Source organism: Molothrus ater, chromosome W (genome assembly GCF_012460135.2).
Source record: "Molothrus ater isolate BHLD 08-10-18 breed brown headed cowbird chromosome W, BPBGC_Mater_1.1, whole genome shotgun sequence".
NCBI lineage: Eukaryota > Metazoa > Chordata > Aves > Passeriformes > Icteridae > Molothrus > Molothrus ater.
This window is the reverse complement of record NC_050510.2, coordinates 2,059,114-2,085,534: the sequence shown is the minus strand read 5'-3', so window position 1 is coordinate 2,085,534 and position 26,421 is coordinate 2,059,114. Positions and strand designations below refer to the sequence as shown.

General features: G+C 42.8%; 1 long non-coding RNA gene across 2 annotated transcripts; it reads right to left on the bottom strand.

Annotated features, from left to right (window-relative positions):
• Positions 1-1,040: 1,040 nt before the first annotated feature.
• Positions 1,041-6,247, bottom strand: LOC118701562 (uncharacterized). 2 transcript variants are annotated; one of them, XR_004982560.2, is made up of 3 exons: positions 5,057-6,245; positions 3,897-4,050; positions 1,041-1,541 (listed from the first exon to the last, which is right to left on the bottom strand). It is a non-coding gene; the product is annotated as an uncharacterized LOC118701562 (long non-coding RNA). The 2 variants fall into 2 exon arrangements; XR_004982559.2 differs by having other exon boundaries at positions 3,897-6,247.
• Between the last annotated feature and the right edge of the window lie 20,174 nt (positions 6,248-26,421).

The following is a 26,421-nucleotide window of genomic DNA, read 5'->3' as shown; positions in this document are numbered from 1 at the left end:
TCCCTCCCCTTCCTCCCCTCCTCTGTTCAATGCTCTGGAACCCGGTTGCACTCTGCTTCCTGCCCCGTCTCACTCAGCTTGGCTAAGGCTTGCCCCTGGCCCAATTCGCCTTGGCGGCTGTGGTCCCACCCTTGGCCCGACTCGGCTCGGCCTCAGGGGCTCCATCCCTGGCCCCCTCAGGTCGGTGGTGCGCAAACCACCGCACTGACTCCTGGGCAACCCCTCAGCAGTCACCCTGCTTCCAGTCCAATCTTGGCTGGCTCTGGAAATTATAGTTCTGGCTGCGCCCCAGAGGTCACCCCCGATCTGAGCACCATGTGAGCCACTGCACCCCACCGTGTCACGTGGAGCTCACCGGCTCCCATTGGTGTGCTATCTGGGAATCCTGCCGTGGGTCCCTGTCCTGGCACAAATGTTGTCCCCCTGATGGGCTACCCCCGCTCGCAAGTCCTCACAAACACTTCAATCTCACACATCCCGCCAGCCACGGGGTCCTCTTCTCCGGGATCCCCTCTTTCCTCCCCACCACGCGTCCCGCCTTTCCCTTTCCCTTCCCACCGTCCAATATCCTGACGCTTCAAGGGACCAGGACGGATCCAGTATAGTATTAGTGTGAAGCTCAATTTCATATACCAGAATTGCGGAGTAAAAATCTGGCCAAAAATAGTTATGAGGATGGTACTCACCCCCCCTTCCCCTCTTTTCTTTATGCAGCCTCCTGTTGTCTTCAGGCTTTCAACCTGTGACCACCGATGGTACTGGGAGAGTCCGATAGACTCTGCCAAATTTGTGATGGGGGGCGCCCCTTTTGAAAACGCCTAGTGTCACTGGGGCGAGGTGTAAATCCTGGGGAGAACCCCCATTGTGAGGAAATGATACTCATTTCAAAATAAAATTAAAAGGTTGATTAAAACCTTATTAAAAAAATACAACAGAAGACTGAATAGAGAAAATATTACAGCGCCAGGAGCAAAGTATTTTTCCCACCACATGCTCATCCACACTGATACGTGGAAAGACTCTAAAACTCAAAGACAAAGTGAATTATAAAGTAAGTATGTATTTTTGGCCAGATGCATGCGGGATACCTCTGCAAAGGCATGCGCATTTACTCACTCTCAGAGTTCTTTTTTATCCTGTAAAATGTTACATATGCATTAGGTTTTGCAATACATCAATGCATAATTATTTCCTGGCTCCACCTTGTCCCGCTTCATATAGTAATTATCTTATCAGTCCCTTGCGCCTGCGCCTGCATACTTGTCTCTGGTGGTCGTCTTGGGGGTCTTTGGGGGTCGCAGGGGGATGAAGTAAGTAGTCTTCATCAAAGTTGACCTTCTCACCCCATCTTCTTGCACATGCTTACTGATCCTTTGGTCACAGTCCAAACCGTGAGGTTGGTTTAATCTGGTTCGAGAGTCCAGACAAGCCTTGTTATCTTGGTAGCCTTGTAACTTTGTCCTGTTTTGATGAACATCATCCTTCCCTTATCACACATCCTTGCATTCGTTCATGTTGCTCTCGCACGTATACCGTCTTCCCTTTACAGGCAGCACAGTAAAATGCAGCAAATATTAAACAATATTTCATCTAAATATCTATCTTTAATCAATACCTCCTCTAATTCCTAACCCCATATCTCAGTCCCCCCCTTTTTTTAAGGCAGTAAATTCTTTTAGTTAGTACAGAAATTCTTTTTCCCAATCTCTACGATATGTCTCATAATGCTTTGCCATGTACTCAGGATAAAGAGGTTAATATTGCTACTCGTTGCAGAATTTTCCAATTCCAGAGAAGTATCACAAAAGACAGTGCTAAACTTATACCAACTAATATCAATAAAACAATAGTGGGGTGACACAATGTATTTAGAATCCCAGTTGCAGTCGGCGACCATCCAAAAAGTGAATCCCACCAGTTGTGACTCGTGTCTTGTTTGATCCTTTGCAGGACCTTGTTTACTTCTTTTGTGTCATGATGGATGGTGATTAAAGTTTTCTTCCTGGCTTCTTGAATATCTTTTAGAATTTTGACAAGATCCTGATGCCTTGTTAATTGTCTGACTAAGGTGAGGTTCATTCCAATAGGTATAGGTAACAACTTGTGATGCATTGTGTGGTTAGACCTAATTAGCTGGTGGGATACAACTGGTGCTAAATAAAGAAAGTCACATCCAACAATCTTTACAAAATTACAAATACAAAAGTTAGAATGATTATTACTGAGTAAAGTTACATTATCTTTGTCTATTTCTACAAAAGCACACAAAGTCCTCAAACATGCACAGCCCTGACCGATATATACAAGTAAGGTTCTTTGACTAGCATCTGGGTGAATCTCAAAGTGACAAACGCTTTGCTCAATATCAAGACATATGTCTTGAGCATCAATTGTGTTGCTTTCACAAATAAACCTTTGTTGTTCCCAGATAACACAGGATTCTAGATTCACAGTTTGCCATTTCTCATTCACACTCCATGCCCATGTTCTGTATTCCAAAGGATAAAGCACTGATCTCTCATGATTTAATCCTAATGCTATAATGGGGAAAATGACATAAACTGTGGCATTTCGTATAGTGAAAGGCAAACAGCCATGTTAGGGATACAAAGGCAGTAGCCATGTTAGCAATAGGACCATAGGTAAAAATTACCAAAGTCCAGCAAGATTGAAATTTCTTTTCAAAATCAGTAGCATTGTCCCAGACAGCTTTTCAAATTTCAATCGGAAAGGCTCCTTCATTTCCTTCTCTTATAATTAAGGCAGCTGTTGATTGAAACCATTATTGTGCCTGTATACAGCTAAAAGCCAAAGACACATTACTCTGAGCCATAGCAAGTGCATCTATGATTAACCTATGGTCTTGGTCCTCTGCTTTTTCCCAGCTTGGTAAGACTTTTGAAACCTGCCACTGACTGGTTCCCAATGCTAACAAAGATGACTGTAGGGGTTGTTCTAATTTTGTTAGATCACTTGTTGCAGTGGCTAATTTATGCATTAATATTTCTGAATCAATTCAATTTAGAACTCCCAGCCCTCTCCCTAATATTCCAGTCAGATCCCTTTGCATTCTGCCCCTGGTGTATGCTTGCCCTTGCAACCATGTTGTCCAACCCTCAAAGGATGTCTCTAGGAAAGAAGAGCAGGCTGGTTGAATTTCAGAGATGTTAGTTTGCATTACTAATTCAACACACTTGAGAGTCCATTCTGGATTAAACAACAATTGCTGTTGGCCCGTATTCCTTATTACATATGGGCCAATTTCATAAATTTCAGGTTCAAACCTAGGTGGTATGATTTGGGTTTGAGCTGGAGTGCTGGCATAGGTTGTAATGGGCTCAGTTGTGGCATTCATTTTAAATTTGAAGGAGAGCCCAACAGTATCATGGGTCCAAAGACAAACTACCTCAATGGTCTGCACTAATGTCAAGTTATACCAATAGTCTAATTCACTTGAACGACTACAAACCTCCCAGTGTTTGTCTGTAGGAATGGTTGAAACATTAATTTGGATTGCTTTCTTATAAGAGGTTCCATTAATCATCTGACATCCTATTCTAATTTCCTCTCCTATAGTCCCTTGAAGTGACCACAATCTTTGTTTTTGCCATTCTTGCCTTCCATATACTTGGTTTTCATGCATGACTACAGTTGATAGGTTTAAATCTTTTATATCAGAATATTGTCCCATGGATCCAGTGTACTGAATAAAAGCTTGGGACCAAGGTCACTCAGCATAGTCCTGGCTAGAGATTTTTTCTAATTCTTGGATTGCAATTATGATTACAAACAAAACAATTTTCTTGATTAAATTCCTGCAATCTAGATTACTAAATATTCCTGACCGAAATGTACTCATTTTGTTTGAGTGAGTTTTAGTTTCAATTCATTATCACCTGGTGTTGCTGTCAAAGGGGTCTCTGGAGCTTTCTTCACTCGAGAGCAGTGAATCCAGGCGTTCTGTTCCTTGATCTTAATTGCAGAGAAAGTGGTGAGAAGTACTTGGAATGGTCCTTCCCACTGCGGTTCTAAGGTCTTCTCTGCAAAAGACTTGACATACACATAATCCCCAGGCTGTATGTCATGCACTGGTCCATCTAGCCCTCTGCTCTGAGTTCCAGCCACATGTTTTTCAGTTTTTCTGAGTTGTTTACCTAAGGCCACCATATAGGCATTCAACCTTTCCTCCCCAATTTGAGTGGATATCCCTTTTTGCACACCATATGGTCTCCCGTAAAGCATTTCAAAGGGGCTCAGCTTTTCTTTAGTTCTGGGCTTAGTCCGAATTTGCAGCAATGCTAACGTGAGGGACTGGGGCCAAGGCAAATGAACCTCTTGCCCTAGTCTCACAATTTGTTGCTTGATCAAATGATTCATTTTCTCAACTTGGCCATCTGACTGGGGACAGTTATGGCATGTGAAGTTCCCAATCTATGCCCAGATGATGACTGATCTGTTGTACTATTTTTGAAATAAAATGTGGTCCCCTATCTGAGGATATTGTGGCTGGTACTCCAAAGTGTGGTATTATTTCTTGCAACAGCACCTTGATTACCTCCTGGGCTTTGGCAGTCCTGGTGGGGAAAGCCTCTGGCTATCCTGAAAAGGTATCTGTTAGTACTAACAAATATCGGTACCCCCCTTTTCTTGGTAATTCTGAAAAATCAATTTGCCACTGCTGGCCGGGTCCATGGCCCTTTCCAATTTGGCCAAGTTTTGGTTTAGGGGTATTCTTAGTGTTAGGCTGGAGGCAAAGTTCACACTGCTGGGCCACTTGAGTGATAGTGACATATAAGTTCCTGGCAGTGATCTTTCCAACCAAATAACTATACAAAGCGTCAATTCCCCAGTGTGTTTTCTGATGTTCCTCTCTTACTAAGGGCCGTAGTAAATGGGAGGGGATAATTAGTTTTCCCTCTGCAGTAACAGCCCATCCCTCCTGATTATGTTTCCTTTTGATCCTCAATTAGCCTTCTGTCCTTTTAATTATACACTGGCTTACCTTCTAGGGAGATTTGGCCATTGGGAATCAAGGCTTCTTCTACTGTCACCTTACCTTTTGCTGCTTCTTTTGCCTCTGTCCACCAGCTCATTTCCCTCTTCCAATTCTGAGCTCACCTTCTGATGTGCCTTAATGTGCATGATTGCTACCTTCTTAGGCAGTCGGACTGCTTCCAGTAGTTGTATTATTTCTTGTTCATGTTTAATGTTCTTCCCTTGTGAGTTTAACAATCCTCTTTCTTTCCAGATTGCTCCATGAACATGCACCTCCTCAAATGCGTATCTTGAATCTCTGTAGATGTTTCTTTTCTTCCCTTCCGATAACTCTAAGCAATTATTTCTGCCTTTTGTGCAGAAGTACCTGCTAGTAAAGGATCTCTTTCAATTAGGTCTCTGGATGTAGTAACTGCATACCCAGCATGTCGCTTTCCATTGATGACATAGCTGCTTCCATCTGTGAACCAGGTTTCTGCATCGTCCAAAGGAGTATCCTTCAGATCTGAGTGACTGGAGTAAGTGGCTTCAATGGTTTCCAGGCAGTCGTGATGTACTGTCTCTCCTTGATTTCCACTAAGAAAAGAGGCTGGGTTGACAATGTTAGTTACCACTATCTCTACATCATCTTGCTCAGCCATGATAGCTTGATATTTCAGGAACCATTGTGGGGAAAGCCAATGGCCTCCCTTTGTTTTCAGTACTGCAGATACTGTATGGGACACTAGCATAGTAATTTTCTGGCCCAGGGTGAACTTGCAGGCTTCTTGAATTTTCAGTACCAACGGCAGCAACCACTCTGAGGCAACCTGGCCATCCTTCAGCTGCTGCATCCAGCTGCTTAGAGAGATAAGCAACTGCCCTTCTATATGGGCCCAGGTCCTGTGCTAGTATCCCCAGAGATACTCCCTGTTTCTCACGGGAGAAGAGAAAGAATGGTTTACTCATATCTGGAAGTCCTAGAGCTGGAGCGGACATAAGGGCCTTTTTCAGTTGATCAAAAGCCTGTGTGGTTTCTTTTGTACACTGGAGGTCTCTGTTCTCGTTTGCAATGAGCAAATACAGAGGTTTCACAAGTATCCCATAATGATAAATCCATAATCTGCACCAACCCATCATCCCTAAAATGGTCCTTAGTTCTTTTATGGTCTTGGGTTTTGGGGTTTGACATAGCGATTCTATGCGCTCTTTCCCCAAGGTCCATTGTCCAGCATTGACCTCGTAACCTTTTGCTTTACCACCTGAGCCTTTTTCTTTGATACTCTGCAGCATATACAACTACCAGCATATACAACTTTCCTTCAATTTTAATAAATTAATTTAAAATTACATTTTTAAGATAACAGCTTTTAACAATTTAAGCATGTTTTCACAGAAGATGCCTGACCAAATCACACTATCTGAATTTTCAAAATAATGAGAACAGAATAGTCTTTACCCATTTCATGAATTCTCAAACTAATGTTTCCAGCTATTATATACTTTCCTAGTAATTAACAGCTGTTCAGAAAGAATTATTTCTCTGTTAAACATGCCTTAATTCTCAAAACTATTTGAATCATGAGAAACTGGAAAAAAGAATGAGCATAATCAGCAGTAACAGCATAACTTAGATCAGTGGTACTTGCTTTGGAGGCATAACACACACGGGGTAGTAAAGGAAGTCTTATGTACAAAAGGACTTAAGTACATCCCCAATTCTGTGCAGTCAATCACACCTATTGGAGTCAGTGTAATTTAAAACTTTCATTAGCACAAACAGAAAAAATTTACTATATTTACATCCCTTATCTAGGAATAAAATTACATATAAACATACGAATATATGGAAGAGATAATAAAAAAATAGATTTAACCATAAACAATATTTCTCAAATTATCCAGGACTATAAAACATGTGCTGTGATCAAGCAAGCCAAGCAGTTAAAACCCCTATAGTATAGTAAGCGATAGACCAAAAATAAAAAAATAAAACAACACAATGTATACCTCAAAAAGATGATTGTTAAGTGAGAACTATGTGTACATTCACTATTTGCTAAATATCACTAACATTGTCTATTTATTACTATATACTATATATATGTATGTACAATATATGGGTTTGTAGAGTTAGAATATATATTAGTTTTAGTTAGAATATATATTAGTTTTAGAAGTAAGCTGATGATATGGGGATAAGGGGTGAAATGTCCTGGGGTGACTTTATGATGCTGAATTGTATCCCCATTCACCTGTTTAGCTCAAAATAAAGTTTTACACCTTTAAGACTGGTTCTGAGAGCAAAGGAGGGGAAGAGAAGATGCGCACAGTTTGTTTCTGAAACTGCACTCATTCCTCCACATTCCAGCTCCTAGACTGTGTTGTCTACAGCACAGACAGACAGCAAGACAGAGCTCTCCTTTACTTTTTAGTTAGTTTTTAGCTAGCTGAAGCAGAGAAGTTCCCTCGACTATAGGTTTTCTTTTTCCTTAGAACTATTTGAACCTACTCTAAACTGAAAAACCAGAAGAGCACCTAACAGCACGCACCTATAGCCCACCAAGCCCAGCCTAGGCCACAACATTTCCCAACACCGGAAGAACTAATAAAAAACTAAGTAAGCCGTACTACAACCCACAAAAAACTTTTAAAGTTTGTCATCTCTTCAAAGCAGCAAAAAGTTTTATTCTTTAATATTGTTCATTTTTTGTACTAATGAATACTTTGCTTATTAAATAAACAATTTTTCCCACTTTTCTCAAGGAATATATTTTCCCAAACCAATTAAAAGAAAAATCACTTGAATCGACTTTCTAAAAAACCAGTTTAGAAATTTTGTCCCAAATTTGCCCTAAACCAAAACAATGTCTCCTAACCACTCACTGTAATTCCAGTGTGGATCAATTCTGCTTTTGCTAGAAGTAGCATTGGTGTAGCTTATTTAAGCATGTGCCTGGCATCCACTAGCCATGCAAATTATTTACTCTGCTTTACAAATATTACACCTGAAATAAACACTCAAATATCAGCAGGTGTCTGCCCAAGGTACAGTCAAGCAGGAATATCTTACTGCTTGCAGGAACCCACATTTGTATGAAGAAACCCCTTAGAGGCTGTAATAGTACACTGGAATGGAATTTGCAACTATCATAGAGGGGAAAATAAAAAAAAAATCAGCACTTTGGCTTGGAAGTCACTTTGTGAAACACAACTCCTAAGTAGCATCAGAAAGAAACATTCTGAGCAAGCTAACTCTCAACTACCTCAACTTCAAAGATTTAGGAGATTCTTGAACAAATTATTCTGACCTGTTCAGAGCTCTACAGTCTATTTCAGCAGCATACATTTACAGACATTGTGCGATACTTCAGACATACAAGGAAATGCAACACATTCAGATAATTTCCATCCACATTACATGGGATGGTAAACCATATTAGCCTTTTAATTTGATGGCTCTAAACTAGAGTCCTGCAACTTCCAAATATATTCATAAAAGGCAGAAAACCAAAGAAAATAAATCCTTGCTTGGTGCTGCAAAGTAGCTGCAAAGCTGTTCTGCAGAGCCCTCTTGCCCTGTTGCTCACATGAGTCCTGAAAGCAGTCTTCTCCACACTGATGAGAAAATCTCTGCACTGCCTAACAGATTGCTGCTTAAATTTTCCTTCATACCATGTGCATAGAAACAAGTGGGCATACAAACTGTTGTTTGTAATCTTCAAAGTGTGTGAAAGAAAATCTGTTCACTCCATTTGAAATAAACAGAGGCATCTCTCCCAGCCCAAGTAATCTTTGCAATTTTCTTTGTAAACACATTTATTCACAGAAGAAATTACAGTGATATGACAGCCTTAACCACAGCAGCCTGAAAAACTGCAGCATCAAGTCAATTAGGGCTTTTTTTCCAATGTTAACTACCTGAAATTGAGATTAAACTGAATAGGCCATATGCAGCATAGCAAGCCCATGTTCATATATAGATTTTGAACATTTGATACAATTAACGCCTGTTCCTTTGGAGCTTTGAAACTCTTCTATCTATCACTACGTATTTATGAGTCAAGACATTTCAACATTTTACAGAATTTTGCCCTACTCTTGTTCATGGGAAGAATCCTTGGGCAAAAATATGCCTATTTGAAAACACAAATGGCAAACTGCTCTTTTGTTTTGGTAAAAGTTAAATTCAAACACCCTTATCTTCTGTAGTTAAGCAATGAAGATGCCATCTCTGTGTGCAATAAAGCCCAGTCCTTCATGGGCTAGCTGAAGTGACTGGCAATTCAGTTTCAGAGCCAGCATCCCAAGCAAAAATTCTTCTGGGGTGGTCTGTGGAAGAATGGCTACGTGACAGGGGCCACGTTCTGGACCAAGAATTGGGAGGATGCAGCTAATCTGGGTCCCTGCACCTGCAAAACACTGTGTCCTTGAGCATAGCTGTGGTACAATAACAAGTAGTGAGAGAGACATGAGAAAAGAAAGATGTAACCCCTAAGGTATGAGGAAGAGCTGATATTGTAGTATAGCCAATAGATTGCTTAGCTTGCCGAATATGTATGAGCTTATTACTTGTTGTGCATAAAAGTCTGATGCTCTCTTCAATAAACGAAGCTTGCTAAACACTCATATTGAGCGTCCAAGTTTCCCTCACCGCGACAGTGGTCCTATCTACAAATACATATAGAAAAAGAAACAGTCTTTCAAAAGACATCTATACCACTCCGTAAGTGCACCCAAATAAAGACAATAGCTGTATTTTAAGCACAGTTCTTGATTTTAGAAGGTTCAGTAGGAATTTGTTACACATGTGCTTATTTAAAACCTGCTTGCACACCTTATTGTTGAGCTTGTTTACAACATGCCTTCTCTAGGCTTATCTGATGATTTTATTCACTCCTTATCGCATAGCCATATAGAATTCATTATTGAAATTATTTACTCATTTTGATAAAAGCTCTTCTTCAGTTTTAATAAAGTTACACTTAATATGCACTTGTAGTTAATGTAAATTCTTTTCATGAACTTACCAAAGGAAAACATTAACATTTCAAGACATACGCGTAGCGATGCACCAAAAAACCTACATATTTTGTATAAAAACATCCAGACTTCCTCCCTATACCTTTTCAGAAACCTATTTGGCAAAAGGAATTCAGCCCTTGTCCACAGCCTTCTAAACGCACATGCCACTGTATTCATGTTCTGATCAATGTAATGATCAGCTATAAAATAATGGAGATTTACTATATTTTCATCTCTTATATAGGAATAAAATCACATATCAACATATGAATATATGGAAAAAATTGACTGATAATATGGGTTTCTTTACAAGCTTGACTGCCATACCACTCATAAACTACAATTAAATAGAACTCACTTTTACATTTCTAAGAGTAATATATATATATATGTATATATATTTGCGCTCTATCCAAAATTGCATGATAAATTGTGAAAAATTATTATTTTATTATTGCCTTTTTGAAAATATTAAAATGAATATTATATGTGTTATGTTAGAAAGTTATGCTGTATTAATTTTCTTAAGTAGTGTGTCAAATATAGTTTTAGGTTATAACATAATGTTAAAATAGAAACTATGCTATGTAAGATACTTTTTTTAAAGAGAGGACTCGCACCAAGATAACAGCCACAGGACACCAAAATCTTTCAGAGAAAAAGAATTTATTGCTCCCTTATGAGAAGAAACTAACTTCTTCCTGCCTTGCTCAGTCTTGAAGATGCTGTCAGGATGAAGAGGAAGAAGTTGACACTGACCAGATAGAATCCTTTGTTTGAATGGGAGTTATGCATCATGTATGAGGTGTATGAATATGCAACAGGCTATTGCTTTTAAGGGTTAATCCTCTGTTAACGTGTGTCCTTTTTTTTTTCAGGCTTATTTTGCCCAGAAAGAGATACCCGGACTGTCCGTAACTCTTTGTTATTATTGTCTTGTATTGTCCTAAATCCTAATTGTCCAAATTTTTAGTACTCTAATTATATTACTATTTTTATAACCATTTTATTACTATTAAACATTTAAAATTCTAAAAACAAGTGACTGGCGTTTTTCACATAAATTATTTCAGACATTATAGACAAAAGGAATGCAATAATCACTCAAGAAGAATTTGAAAAGTCCAGTAGGGGAGAGAAAACTGTTGGTTTTGGATCTGTCCACATTCTGGACCACAGCTGTGTGAAAATGGTCACTCAGCCCGGAGCAAACGTGCACGGCAGCACTGTCACATAATAAATATCTCAGGTTTCTTTATTAGTAACTCTCAGGAGTAGCAGAATGTGTAAAGTTTGCCACAGAGATGAATTTTGAGAGGAAAAATGTTTTTGAGCGAAGAAAAATCACAGTTTTTACAGCAGTTCCCACTGTAGCCTACATCCTGGGTTTATTCTATCCTTTTACTGCACAAACCCATCTGATCCTGACCACTTGAATTACAAGGATGCACAGAACCTATTTTATATCTGCTCACTGAGCCTGAGTGTGGCAGTGGGGATTTGAAGATGTTTGGTCTCTCCCTACCTGTGGCAGTTTTAAGATGTTTGGTCTATGTCTGGGGTTGTTTGTTCCATGTCTCGCTGTGGCAGTTAGAATAATTCCAGATTTTTCTCTGTTTATCCCCAAAGATCCTGCCCCTCTCTCTGGAGAGTTCCCTGTCAGTTAGGATTTTTCCTTTTTGTGACTGGTCTATGTCCAGGTTATATTTACAAGTTGCCGTTCTGGCTAGCCAGACAGTCCCTTTGGTTTCCCGCTCCCCTCCTATATAAAAGCCGCTGTTTTCTCGGTTCCCCCGCTCTTTTGCCGCTGTTCTCCCCTTTGAGTCCCGCATTCCCACATCCCGCCCGGCGCAGCGCCAAAGCCAGCAGCTCCAACCTCTCTGCTGCGAGATAGAAGAACATCTGCGCGGTGCGGCAGCTGCTGTCTTGTTCCGGCAATGGGAAAGTTCTGCCGCCGCCCGAGCTGCTGCCCTGCGCTGCCGCTTCTGCCGCGGGTTGCTGCTGCCTGTGCGGCTCCTGCTTACGAGAAAGACTGCCACCGCCAGCTCTGCTGCTGCCTGCGAGATTGCGTCACCTGTCTCGCCTCGGCGCTGCTCCCGCCGCAGGAAACAGTAGCCGATCCCACGCGGCGCCGCCCCGGCACCGCTTTTGCGCAGGAAAGAAATAAAGGCAGCTCGGAGATAACAAGCAAAGAGCCCTTTCTTCTTCCTTCGCCTCCCTCCTTAGACATAGGGTCCACGTTTATCGGCCGCTCCCGGCGGTTTGGATCCACGCCAGGGGCCGAACCGCGATTCCTGCTTGCCCGCAGCGGAGCCGGAATGCGTCCATCCCTGGCGCGCGCGCGCTGAGAGCGAAAGGAGTTCGGAGCGCGCGGGTGACCAGCGCCACCACTCCTCCCGCGATCACGGTGCGACGTCACCTGAGGAATGTTTTATAGTGAAAAGGAAAGGACAAGGACCTGGAATACAAATAAACTGAAACACAAGCAGCTCAGAAATTCCTCATTTCCTTAAAATCTGTTCTAAGGGTTTATTGTGAAATGCATTTAGGTTTGGTCCACAGTATTTTTAATTCAAATATACACATCTCAATTTTTTCTATCCTTCCCAGGAATGTGGGTTCTCTGCTTGTTTTTTCTACCTCTGTCAGGGTCAGGATTGAAGGCACTTGAGACAATAGTTCGTGTTCAGACTCAGGTGTTTATTGTTTCTTATCAGTGCTACAGCCTCACAACCCTGCAGTCTTTCATTAGCAAGGCACAAAATGGCTATCTCTTGTTACAAGGTCTTTTAAGGCTAAACTATCCAATTAAGAAATGACACCTAGATTATTTTCCCTTTTAACCCAGTAACTGATCCCTCGAAGCCCGCAATGAGGACTTTTCTGTCCAATTACAAAACACCATCCAGACCCACGAAGAAGAAGGAAGAAGAAGGTAAAGAACAACCTGCCTTCACCCTAAAACCTCAATCTTGCTTCATATTTATTACTATATTCTCAAACCCTAAACTCTAAGTTTTCTGTTGCTATAGAGCGTGACACAGCGCAAAGAACCAAGACTCCATCAGAATTGTGTATAAGAGGGATTTATTATAGCAACATGTTGCTTTTATAGTTTTTCAAGATATTTACATTTACTTAAGACATATTCACTGCCCATTGGTCATAAGAAAGAAACAAAGTTCTCAGTAGGTGAACAAGGAGCCACGTCATTCTGTGAGCCAGCTAGAGTCTGAATCTTTTAACTTTCTCTCCTTCATCACGTCTCCATGGTGACAACCTTGGTGTCTTCCTCAGGAGAGATATGGGGCTTTCCTTATCATCAGGAGGCCTTTGCTGGCTCACAAGAACAGCACAAAATGCCTTTCCTACAGTTTTCAACCCTGTGATATTACACACTTCTAACCAACTACACACCCATAATCCCAGTTCTATTAATCAATTTTGGAAGCCTTCTCCACAGCCTCAGGTCAAATGCAGTGCTCTCTTGCAAGTCTGTGCCTTTCAGCACAGAAAGTTTAAAATTCTCAGCATCCAGGGTTCCAGCACAGGAAAGGAATTTTTTTTTTTTTTTCTGATTCTTTCAGCATTTTGCCAGCAATATGCTCAATGCCATTTCTTTAGGAATGAAAGCTATAGCATGATATTACAAAATGTTTGGGGAAACCTTGGCCATGACTCTCAAGTTCCAGCATGCCAGATATTCATAGGTTTTCAAAGATGGTTGAAGATATCATGAAAGCATCTGAGGTTTATGCATGAATCACCATCCCCTTGTCACCATGTCATGCTGCAGTGATCCCTGCAGAGCTCCAAGACTGGATTTAAAACACAAAAGCTCAACGCTGGTTCTTGAGCCAGCATGATGAAACATCCAAGCTTGGATATCTATTAACTCTGTGCTCAAACTACTGTATGAAAACTTGTTCCTGTTATGGCAGTTTTATAGTATTCCATAGGAAGGCTCTCTTCAGGTGGCTCCAATATCCTATCAGTACTAAAACACCTGAATAAACATTACAACTAGCCCTGAAGTTGTTGGGTAGGCAGATTTAAGAAGAAAGGATTTCATCTTCATCACTTTCCTTCTTTCTTGTTTTGACAGAATTAAGAATTTTTTCAGAAATCTGATAGCACTGATGGACAGCACTCCCCCAGTTAGACTACACTCAATTACATTGTTCTGCTGAAGGACAGTGAAGTCCTATGCTCTGGATATGTTCCATTTCTGCCTTATGAGCTGCTTCCAATGCTGTGCCTTTGCTCCAGCTGTGAAACTAAACCAGCAGAACCAAGGAGGTTCTGTTAGAATGAACCAAGAATTCTCACAGAGTGCTGAGCCTAGCCCATTTCTCTTGAAGGGTACAACAGCAGTCATGGTAGTGAATGCTGCTCTTCATTGGGCCATTACTCCGAAAAAACTTGCATCACCCCTCAATCTAACCAATTAAGCCTGCTACTGATGCAGACTGGTGAAGTGTCAAACTGCAATTAAATTCCAACAGCTACTTCCAATGACCTGTCAACAGAGCTTTGCACAGTTGCAACAGTCCAACAAACTAAAGGGACTACTTTTTAGGGCTACTTTTCAAACGTCATTGACTTACATCCCTTTGCTGGGTCAAGTGAAGGTGGCCCATCCACCTAGGTCAAAATCTGTAGAATTTTGGCCCAATTTGCTGTCATGCAACACATCATGACATGATCACTTGGTGTCAATGTGATGTTCCCACTGAAGTGCCAGTCATTACACGACTTAAGGCTACTACTAATGGAGTGTCCACTCCACTGCTACACCCATTTTCTGGCCACCTTGAAATGACTGAGCAGTCTTACTGTTTCCAACATTCCTCAGGGGTACATGACCACCATCCCCTCCCTTCTGAAGCTGAAGAACCTAATCTAAAAGTAGTACCAACAATACCAGTTTACCTAAAAACCATTTGCTGCATCAACAAACTCCAAGCAAGCGCTGATAAGTAGTTTGAAGACTTTTGCATATTTTTACAGTGGCCTTTTTGTTTGCTTGTTTGTTTTTAAAGCAGATGGAGTAGTGTGCTATTTCCCTAGGGCTACCAGGGATGGAAGGAGGCAGGCCCAGCCCCAGCCCCAGCAGGGAGGCACAGGGGACCCTGGGCGCTGACGGCTGCCACCTGCAGGTGCCAGGTTGTGGCCAGCGGGCAGGGCTGCACCCTGCCTCTGCCACACCAGCTGCAGCTTCTGTAGCCTGAAACACGTCGGGCTCCAGGGTTTAAATCAAGAGCCAAAGTATTTCACTGGTCCATATTGGACTATAAAAGGTCATCACTTCTAGCATGCTACAAGCCTACCACTAGGACAATCACCTTGTTGGAGTGAAACACCTGGGTAAATACTGAAGCATTTTCAGATTCATATTATCCTACATTTCTGTGACCTTCTTTTACACCTGCCTTGATGCATACTGCTGGGGTGAAGCACAAGTTCTTTATACACTATTTTAGAAATAAGAATAAAACAGACCTGTGGGAAATGGATTTGTAGAGTTCTCAGGGCCTGACAGAAGGCCCACACAGTATGCATCTGTATGCAAATTTTGAGACAAGAAATGCTGACTTAGAAATGCCATGGAATAGGACAGATATTGTTCAGAGAGAAATGGAGCTAGAAAAAAGTTTCAAAACACGGCCTTGAAAATAAGACTAGATACTTTGGAGAAATAGATCTATGAAAGATGCATTGTAGTGGGACCCACGAGGGGTAGTTTTAGATGATTGCCTTTAAGGCATCTACAGCATGGCGTGGCAAAAAGCTGATAGGCCAAGAAACATGTATAGTGTATTGTAATTAGGAAATATTTGGCTTCTGATTGTGATGGCATGAATTATAACATCTGTATTGTCTCACCCTTCTCATGAGACTGAAAATGGAATAAAAGTTTTTAAAACACCTCTCAGTTGCCCCATCTCTGAATCAGGAAAAGGATAATGTCCAACGCTCACCTATATCCTCCCCCAGCACAGACCCGCTGCCCAAAGAACCCCCCAGCCCTAACAAAACCTACCTGCACAATGTTTAGTATTTCAAATGAGGACATGCATAGAGGGAACAGAAAAAGATCCTCCTTAACTCTTTGTGCATGCAGTACTCTGCAATCAACTCCTAAATTCTACTTCTAGTATACCAAATATTTGTCTTCAGAACTCCTTGTTCTCCAGTCAAACCCTTCTAGAAACGTAATTGAGGAGATTCTGGACATATTTTTAGCACATGCTTCACTAGTCAATTAAATCCAATGCACAGGATAACTTGACTAAACCATCAGTGGTGACTAAGGTGATGATAAAACAAGCACATGTCCATGTATTAATTTGGAACTCTTCAAACTGCTTGAAAATTGAAGCCTTGGACCTTGAAGGTTCAAACAAAGAAAAATACAAAGCGTGGACAGCATCTCCCTTCTGCTGGAAACCATGAAGTCCACCACTGCCGTCTACAGCAGATCAGCAGATCATCTGAGTCTTGTGAAAGTTCTCCAAAGTTGAACAAGGCTAATGGATGCACACGAACCCTGATCAAAAGCACTTGATGCTCTCAGAGAAAAAGAGGTAACCTTTACTTTCTTAAAGACAAGGTGACTATGCTCATCTCTAGGAATAGTAGGAAAAAAAAATTGCTGTTTTGCAAAACCTGTTTTCAGGATTTTGTTAACTGAAGTTTTGTTAAGAATTGAGGAACACAGAAAGACCCGCCACGTTTTTGCAGAATGCCATATAAACTGCAACACTTTTTCACCAACAGGCCTCTTAACATCATCTGCAAATACTGATAACATGCAGTTCTGATTGATACAAACCCCCATTACCTAAGAAAGGAACAACTCCAAGCAAGCAGTTTGCAAGAATTAAGGACTTAGCATTACTGCAACCCTTTTTCTGCCTTCAGCTATGGATGCCATACCCTCTAACCCTCACATATGCCTTGAACTCTCGCACCACTTCTGCCAGAGTCTGTGCCAAGCCACCCCTCTTCAGCACCACCGCACCTACCACAAGGTAGCTGAATCACGGCGAAAAAAGAGGTGGCCAACGGAGGGAAGAAGTCCTCTCACTGACAGCTAACCTCCAGATTCAGTGTCCTTTACCTCTCCTTCCCAGGACGGGCGGGAAAACGCCTCAGGGGACCGTGGCGATAGGAAGGAGTGGCCGGCACCGTACCGAGCGCGCTCCACACGCCCGACGGTCTGCACGGCTGCGGGGACCCCGGGTTCGCCAGAATTGTCCATGAGCGGCAGGGAGGGCAGCTCAGCAAAGGCGGCCAGCCCTCATCGCCCAGGGAACGCCGGCCTCGGCTCTCCTCTCTCACCACCGGAACCAGCAGTGTCAGCAGCCCCCGGCTGCAGCTGCTGCAGGCCGCACACCTGGCTGTGCACCGTCCTGCCATCCGCACCGCTCCGTTGGGTCACACGGCACCCGCCGGGCCGCTGCTGGGGGCGGCCGCCGAGCCACCGAAAGCAGAAGCGCACAGCGCCCCGCCGCTCACCGTCCTGGACGGGGGCTCCTCTCTTCGCGCTAACTTGCCCCGAGGCCTGCCGTGCAACGCGTGTGATTCGCGCCGCGTGGCACGCGTGCGGCTGGGCCCTGCCGAGAGCCGGACGGAGCCGGGGCGCAGCCCCGCGGGAAGAGCCGCGGGGGCGGCGGGCTCTCGGCGAGGCTGAGCGGGCGACGATCGCAAACGCCCGTGAGCGCGCACCCAGGGGTGAGCGGAAGGGGAGATGGAGAGATGGAGGCGGCAGCACCACACGGCATGAAATAGTTCATGGCCCCTCAGCCACCCGCTCTGCATTCCCTCGGCTGCTGACGAGAGGGGGCTCCGGCCCTGCCCGCGCCGGTAGCAAGGTGGCTCCGCAGCCCTGGGTAGGCGACGGAGCGCTGCGGGCAGCCCAGGGGCCGCACAGCGGTACGTACCACGAGGGGGGGAGCCGCCGGGAACCATTTTACACATCCCGCAGAGCTGCGGGGGCGCAAGGAGACCCCGCAGCAGGTCGCTGCTGTTAGAAAAATTAATCCACGATGCAGAAGGTTAATGTCCAAAAAGGAGACAGAGTAGTCCTGTAACTTTATTAGAATAAAGGGAGAGGTCATGGGGCATTTCCCATAGTGATATAAAATTTCGATAGCCAAACCGAATTTTATTTTTATATCTTTTATTTTAAAGAAAGCAAGCAGCGCTGGGTGGCCGGGGAGTCACCGCTCCACTTAAAAGTTCAGCAAAGTATATATACTGGTTTTAAGCCTACAAAGCATTTAAGCATTTTCCAGTGTGCTTGTGGTAGTCCGAATCAGCAAATATCAATAAGCTGGGATCAGCAATTTCATAATCTTTCCAGGAGGTCGTTGGCTTCCTGTCCTTCTTGTGGTCGTCTGGAGGGAGACCTTTCACTGGTGTCTGCTACATAATTTTAGTTTGGTACAAGTGCATCAAGCTTTTTATTATACATAAGCATTTAGTCACTTTGTTGCAATATCCCTTAGCTTTACGACAACTTCCTGTATTTTATTCTAAGAATCAGTCGTTTTGCTATCTCATCTCTTTACTCTATTTCTTCTATTTTCTTGTTCGTTGCTTTATTTGGCTATTCAGTCAGAAAGTTTCAAAACTGTTCTTTGTAGTTATCCCAGGGAACGCGTCCACTTTCGGCACAGCAGATACAAGCATTTGCTTATTCCATTGCCAATTGACATGAATCACAAAAACATTTTTCACAATAGGATCTCTGAAATGGTTGGTGGTTGGTTTTTATCCTAAGTTCTCACTGCACCACCCTCTTTTTTTTCCACACTGGTTGAGGCAATCGGAAGGTACAGACTTCCTGAACAGCCTACTCTATGCTCCACTCTAATATGCACTCCCACTTTTGTTATATGTAAGAAAGAAAAAGAAACTCTTCCTAATTCTATTGTCTCTCTTCTCTTGCTCTAGGTTCAGGAACATAACACAGCCTTGGTGGAGTAACAGTCCATGTTGCTTATTAACAGTTTCTAGAACTGAGAGTTTCTTCTGTTACTTCGCTGTCTATAAGTTCCTGGCCTTGTCTACAAGCAGATTCACACGGTCTGTTTGTAAAGACACGTTCATCTTATTCCTTTCAGTTCCTCTTTTTATTTTTTCTGTATTTGCCTTTACAGACCTTAATTACCATTGATTTAAGTTTTTCTTCCCAGGTCATCTTTGGTTTTGCAAGTATTTGCAGTGACATCATTTTCGATCCCTTTGTAATCATTTCTGCATCAGTTGGTGTAGCTACTACCTGCATCCCCTTGATCACCTGCTGAAAGAGTTGCAGTCAACAAGGTGTCATGCATGGGAAAAAGATTAGAGTTGCTAGAGCACATAAGAGGAGAAATAGTATTCATTTAACCCATAGATTGCCAGGGAACCATGAAAACATGTCTCATTCCCATCTTTTCCATGTTTGGACAGGTACATGAGCTTACTTTATTTCCTTTGTTATTTGCTTGACCACTTTTCCATTGCCATCTCTTTGCAAACAGAAGTCTGAATACTTTAATTTTCCACAAACTTCTTCTTCTGCTAATAGATAATGTAATACTATCCAATGTTAAAATATTGCATTCCTCATTTGAGTGGATTGGTCAGCAAGAAGGTCAAGAACTGTAGCTGTTTGGTTAGTTATTATTTCAACAACAGCTTGTAAGCTAATTATCCCATTCAAATTATAAATGGGTTCTCTGGCACTTTATATTAATTCATAGGGATTTCAAGTGGCTGGTCTGGAGAGCAGTATAAGTTTTTCTGGTGGCCATTCATCTTTTCCCCATTTTGGGGTACTCTCTCCAGCCAGTGCTGCATCAATTGATTGCTTTTCTCTAATTAAATCGTCATAGATTTTGATTCCTAAGTGATTTCTCTGAACTTGTGGTAGGAAAAAGAGCAATGGTCTGATATGTTCCATATAACATATGCCTGAGCAGTTTGGAGGTAACCTGCAAAAAGCATGCTGGCCACAAATCCAATAATGTCCCTTCAAAGCCCACGTTCCATTAGCAAAGGGGCCTTCCTACCCTTTGTCATCAATTGGTAGGTCAAAATACAGCTTGTTTCCTGGCCTTAACTGTCCTCCATCAATAGCTGGCCCATCATAAGAGTCACAGTAATTGTATTTCCAAGCTCCCACGCGGGGTTCCCATCTACATTTACATCTGCAAGCTGTTTGGTTGGATTTGGAGCAGAACTCAATAAAAAGGGTTCAAGCGCCATTCTGGTGTTGCTATTTCCACTGATATTCACAAACAACATGTGTTCTACTTGTGGAATTTTCTCAGAGGCAGCTTAAAAACAGGTGGTCAAAAAAACCCTTGTCCCTCCCCACTGCTTTACAGCCTTCAAAATCTTTTCATCAATTATGGTTGGAACATCTTACCCAGCTAGCATTAGTGAGCTAAACAGGCATTTGATTGCATTTGCCTTGATATTTGGAACAATTGTAAGAAGAGTAATTGGGAATCCAAACCCAATTGTTCAAACCCAAAGATAAGTCAATTCACAAACACTTTTCCTACATAGATCCCCCAATCCTATTTAGGCTTTAAGTGCCTGTTTCAGAAGAATGAAGTCACCATGGACTTCCATCTTTGTCCCCGAATCCCATCCCGTTATGGACCTCACTTAGAGTGTTGACCCACCATTTATTTAGGTTCAACTGGGCTAGGCATCCATGGCCACTCTTCAGAACCTCCTGGCCCTTCCCAGACCCAACAATTGCTAAGGTTAAAAACTCTTGCTACTTCTTCTCCTAAAGCTGCAAATTGATTCTACCACTCCTGGCCTAAACTTATCTGACAATATAAAAGTAGAATTAGTAAGCAAAATATTCTAATGTATTTATAGTATTCTAATGACCTAGTCTAATATTCACCTTTTCTTCTGCACCACCTGTGGTGGGTGAAGGCACAGAAACCACTTAAGATAAAGAAAGCAATGACAGCAAGTAGTAGCCCGCCAGTGAATGGAGATTCTAAAGGAGGGATGCCCATACTGACTATTTCATCAGACAGTCTGTGGCTAGGCACACAGGGCTTCCCCTGATGTTGATGCCCTGGCTGCTGTTCCAGACCACTCCTGCAGAGTGTCAGTCACAGCCTCCTGTCCCTTTCTTCCAGCTGAGATGTCCAAATCTCCAGGGCCTTAGAGACCTGTTCTGGTTTGAAAGCAAAACCAGTGAGAGGCTTCAAGTCAGAAATACAATTTATTAGGAAAAGGGAAAAGGAAAATCAAAATACATGCAATAATACAAAAGAAAAACCACTGACAGAGGCAGAATACAAGCTGACACCCTGTTGGTCAGGGTGTTGGTAGCAGTCCAGTTGGATTGGTGGCTTCAGTCCTCCTGGAGTGGCAAATGTGGTTCTGTTGGAGCAGTGATCTTGTAGAAAGGGTGTAGTCTTCTTTTGAAGATCTAGTGGAAAAGATGGCCGTTTCTCTGGGAATCCAGTGGAAAAACTGTCTGCTCTGTCCTAAAACCCAGATTATATCTAGGTGGGGATGCTTAGCTCCTCCCCCCTGGGCAAAGCATCTCACAATGGGCTGATATCGTTCTAATGAGTCATGCGGTGGGTCCATGATTGCCCATTAAACGGAAATGGCTCCCTGAGGGAGTTATCTCTGAGTCATGTGGCAAGACATTGATGGGCCCATTAACGGGAGATAAGGAAAAACAATGCCTCTCTTGGCTTCAGCAGCTCTTGAGGATGGGAATAGAATACATTTTTATATTGTAACCTAGGACAAGACCTTGACCAGAATGTGATGGGTCCACCTGTGTTCAGCTGTCTTGACAGCTGTTTCTGTGGTCAGTAACACTGGGAAAGGTCCATGCCACTTCGCCACCAGTGTTGCTTCTTTCCAATCCTTAACCAGGACTAAATCCCCTGGTTGGATGTTATGAACAGCAAAGTCCAAAGGCAGGGGCTGTGCCAGCTGTGTTGCCTGTTGAAGGAGATTTCACAAGCGAGAGTATCCTGGAAACATATTGTTTTAAATATACATAACACATCTCCACCTCCCACTAGGCTTAGAATTACCTGAGTAAGAATTCAAAAAAAAAAAATTCAAATGAAGATAACTCATCTCTCTTCTGAGTCTGGCCTTCATTCTTGCCAAAGCCAATGGCAAAAGCCCTACCTGTGGCAGCTTCAAAAGGTGTTTCTTTTTTTCCCTATTCATTTTTTTTTAATCTACCCAACACAAGCTCTAGCAGTGCCAGGGGTATGGAGGATCCATTGTTTTCCTAAAGTAGCCATAACCCCTTGAAGGATCTTTCCTGTAAAATGAGTTCCCCTGAGTCTATTGCTTCTACAATCCTGTGTCTTGGAATTATTTGTTCCAAAAATACCTTAATAACTGATGCTGTAGTTGCTGAAGCAGTTGGAAGTGCTTCTGGCTGCCTTGTTAGCTGACATACTATTATCAGAAGATATTTAAGCTTTCCCACTTGGGGCATCTCAGTAAAATCCACTTGGCATCTTTGCAAGGGACATACAGCCCAAGGCCTTCCTCCTTTGGCAGTTTTCTTTGTAACCCTGTTATTGGCTTTAGCACAGATCAAGCAACCCTCAACAGCTGGTTTTGCCACACTAAACAGACCCACAGCAACATACATCTTGAAGAAGGCTTCTGCCAGTCCTTGAGAACTCCAATGACTCCCTTCATGGAGTTGTTCTACTATTTGTAGGGCCAAAGCTTCTGGTATCTATTCTTTGCCATCCCTTGTAAACCAATTATCCCCTTTTTTTCTTTGCCCCACCATTTTAAACTATCTCCAGCTCCTTTGGTGAAAAAACAGTTTCTCTGGCAGTGATTGAGTCACTGGGAGCAAAGGGAGGATCTTGCAGAGTTCTGGTGAAAGTGTTGCTTTCTGGGATTTTTTCATCTGCCAATCAATTACCTATTGCCTCCTCCGAGTACCTTGCCTGATGTCCCCTAACGTAAGTTATTGCCACCATTTCTGGTAAATTCACCACCTCTGATAGACGAGTAATTAAGCTTTCATGAGCTAATGTTTTTCCCCTGCAGGTTAATAAACGTCTTTCCTCCCACAGTTTTCTAAATGCATGTATTACTCCACATGCATACTAAAAATCAGTAACAATGTCAATTCACAGGCTGTTACAACCACATACAGCTGCGCTGTCTGAACTGGCCATGTGGGTGGCAACATTCTCCCTTCTTCTAATTCCCTTCCCTCAATAATAGTGTCTCCTGTAACTTGCTTCCCTTCTATTACCCCTGAAGACTCAGTAATAAACACATTTTTTCCCTTAGGCCAGGGAGTATCTCGTAACTATTCCCTAGCCTGGGTCTGGAGATCTATCAACCAGAATGCAGTCATGGATTTCCTTCCCAGCCCACTCTCCAGGACTGTTTAAACAGGAGGCTGGGTTAAACCCTTCCACACTTTTCAATGCTAAATCTTTTCGTTCCATTAAATAAGTTTTAGACTGTAATAATTGGGTACTGGAGGCTTTTTCTTATCACTTAGAGGCTTTTTCGCATCACAAAATTTTAATTTGGTGTGAGACTTTCATAATAAAACATTCTCCTGTCATGAGTTTTCAGGCTTCAGTTACCATTAAAGCCATGGTTGCACAATTCTGCAGACAATGAGGCCAGCCTCCAGGCCACTGGGTCGAACATCTTAGAAAAGTAAGAGGCTGCAGTGCTCCCCTGTGTTCCCATACTAAAATCCTTTTAGTATGGTCCTGTGTAACAAACACATATAATTCAAATTCTTTTTCCCTTTCTGGAAGGTCTATAGCAGGAGCTTCTGCCATTTGTTTTTGTTTTTTTTTTCTAAATCTTTAAAATTCTTCTTTCCTTCTGTTGTCCATTCAAGCACTTTCTTAACTGGCAGGACAGGAGTATTATCGGGGGGCATGCATGGCTCCAAAAGACCTGCCTTTAATAGAGACTCAGTAACAGGCTGCAAGCCCTTCTTTCCCTACCTTGAAAAGAGAGTATTGCTTTTTAGGCACCCCATGTCCTGATTGCTTCAAAGCAGTTTGGAGAGGCTCCATAGTTAATTTTCCAGATTTCCCTGGGACTGCCCACACTTGTAAGTTTACTGCAGCATAGACCTTCTCAGACATTTGACACAAAATTCCAATAGCGTTCATTTTTGTATCACTTTTTACAATGTAATTTTGCATTCCCAATGTAGCCAGCAAATCCCTTCCCAGTAACTTATAATTACAAGTAGGAACAAACAGAAATTCATGCATTTCAAACCTAACCCCCCCCCCCCATGTACTAATTGTGGTAGAATGAAACACATTCGCACCTCTTTTCCACTTACCCCCTGAATAATTAAAGAACTTCTTGACAATTTTTCCCTTTTGGGATAAAATTCACAGTGGATTGAGAGGCCCCTGTGTCTTATCAGGGAACACCTCCTCCTGGTCCAGGCCCACCCTAAATGTTATCAAGGGCTCCAGTGTGGTGGGTCTCTGGTATAATGGGAAGACCTGACACCCCTAACAATCTATCTCCATTAATTGCTGGACTTGCTCCTCCTGAGGATCCAGTTGTTTCTGCAGACATTCTCGCTTCCAGTGTCCCTGCAGATAGTACACTGATTCCTTCCAAGACACTGTTTGGGTCTGCTCTCCCCTGCTGAGGAGGGAATGCCTCTGCCACGTCCTTGTGGCCAATCCCGTCTCTTCTGTCCTGGGGGACCCCTTGGGCCCTGTGGTGTATCCCTCCACGGCAGTAGGAACTCTGCCATCACCTTTACCTTCACCTTTTCCTCATCCCTTCTTACATACACTTGCTGTATCTTTCTAACCAGTCCATCCAGGAGCTTATTCTGCCCTTCCTCTAGCCCCCACCCCCGCTACTGCCTGTGGGTGCTCATTTTCACAGCTCAAAATAATTTGTTTCTCCAGTGACCCAAACAAAATCCTTAAAAGAAAATCTTAATCCTTCCACATATAATCCTCATTTCCCAGATATTCCTTGCTCCTCCTCTTTGTGCTCACTCTTTTCAGCATACATTGTATACTAGAGCCAGTCCCCATCCTGCCACAGTGCCCAAAGGCGGCCCCCTGCAGCTGGCAAATTTTGAGGATAACTGTTGGGAAGAATGAAAGTTTGACAAGAAAGTCTCACAGATATGTATGCTCGGCAGAAAGATTTTTGAATGTAGAATCTGAAGAAGGAATAGAGATGGAAGCAAGTTTTGATAGAGAAGAAAAGAATTGCTGGGCCAGTCTTACTGGATAACTAAGAAGGCAAAGGGTATGTTAGTTAGAAGGGGTTTTTATGACTTAGAGCAAAGGATAAACCCACCTCAAACAAGACGATGTTTTTACCAAGCAGAAAGATAGCACAGGCAAACAAGTCTGCCGATGTTGCAAGTAGAAAAAAGGTCTCAGAATTTTCCACTGCAAGAAAACTGAAAAACAACTTCTAGCTTAAACTGCAAAGTACTAACTTTTAGTGACTGGAGAAGAGTAACATGAACATGGTAATTATAGTAGTTATGATAGGCTATAGGTAAAAGTTAAGGTATAGATTGGTTCTTCTGTATTAAGATGCTCAGCAAAGTATATAATGCATTGTAACCAAAATTAAAGGGTCTTCAGGCCTGCCTGCAGCTGGAGCTGACGGCTGTAGGCACAGGCTCTGTCGCCCACAACCCTGGACTGCTGTAACATCTTGGATGTAATAAACTGCATTATGAAGAGCCGCCTGGAGTCACGCATCTCTCATTCGGGCTCTTACTGATAACTGCTTTCTGCTGCTACTTACCTTAACCATATTCCTACACATTCTACTTCAACCAATCCCTTCCCAACATACCAACACAATCTGTCCCCTGTTGCTGAGACCCCTTCACGACTCCCCTTAGTGCCTCTCTGGGCATGGATTTTCTTTAATTACCCCTGTGAGAGTGTGCAAACTACCTCAACATTTTTCCAAGGGATTCTTTGGACATATTTTGGGAATGTCGTCCCTTTTGCCAGGACCTGGCTTTACCTGTGCTACCTTCCATGGGTGCCCTCTCAGGTTTACTCCCTGAAAATCCTTTTGACTGGTGAGATTTTCAGTGGTCCTTCCCTTAATAAAGCCTCAGATTTGGCCTTATTATAAAGCAGAGCAATATAGCCCGAGAGCTCAGTCCCCAGGGGGACAGGGTGCCCGAGAGCCAGGCTTAGCTCAGGCCGAATCGCCGCGGGGCCACCATCTAGCAAGCATGGTGATTGTCAGCTCTATAGTGATTAGCAAGCTCTCAGGATTTCAGCTTTGCTTGCTAGGTAGTGGCGCCCCGGGCTTGAGGCTGCAGCAGACGGAGAGAGAGGAGAAGGAGAAGGCGCAGGCTGTTCCACGGAGATGGCTTTATTTGGGGAGGTCTGTGAAGGGTCT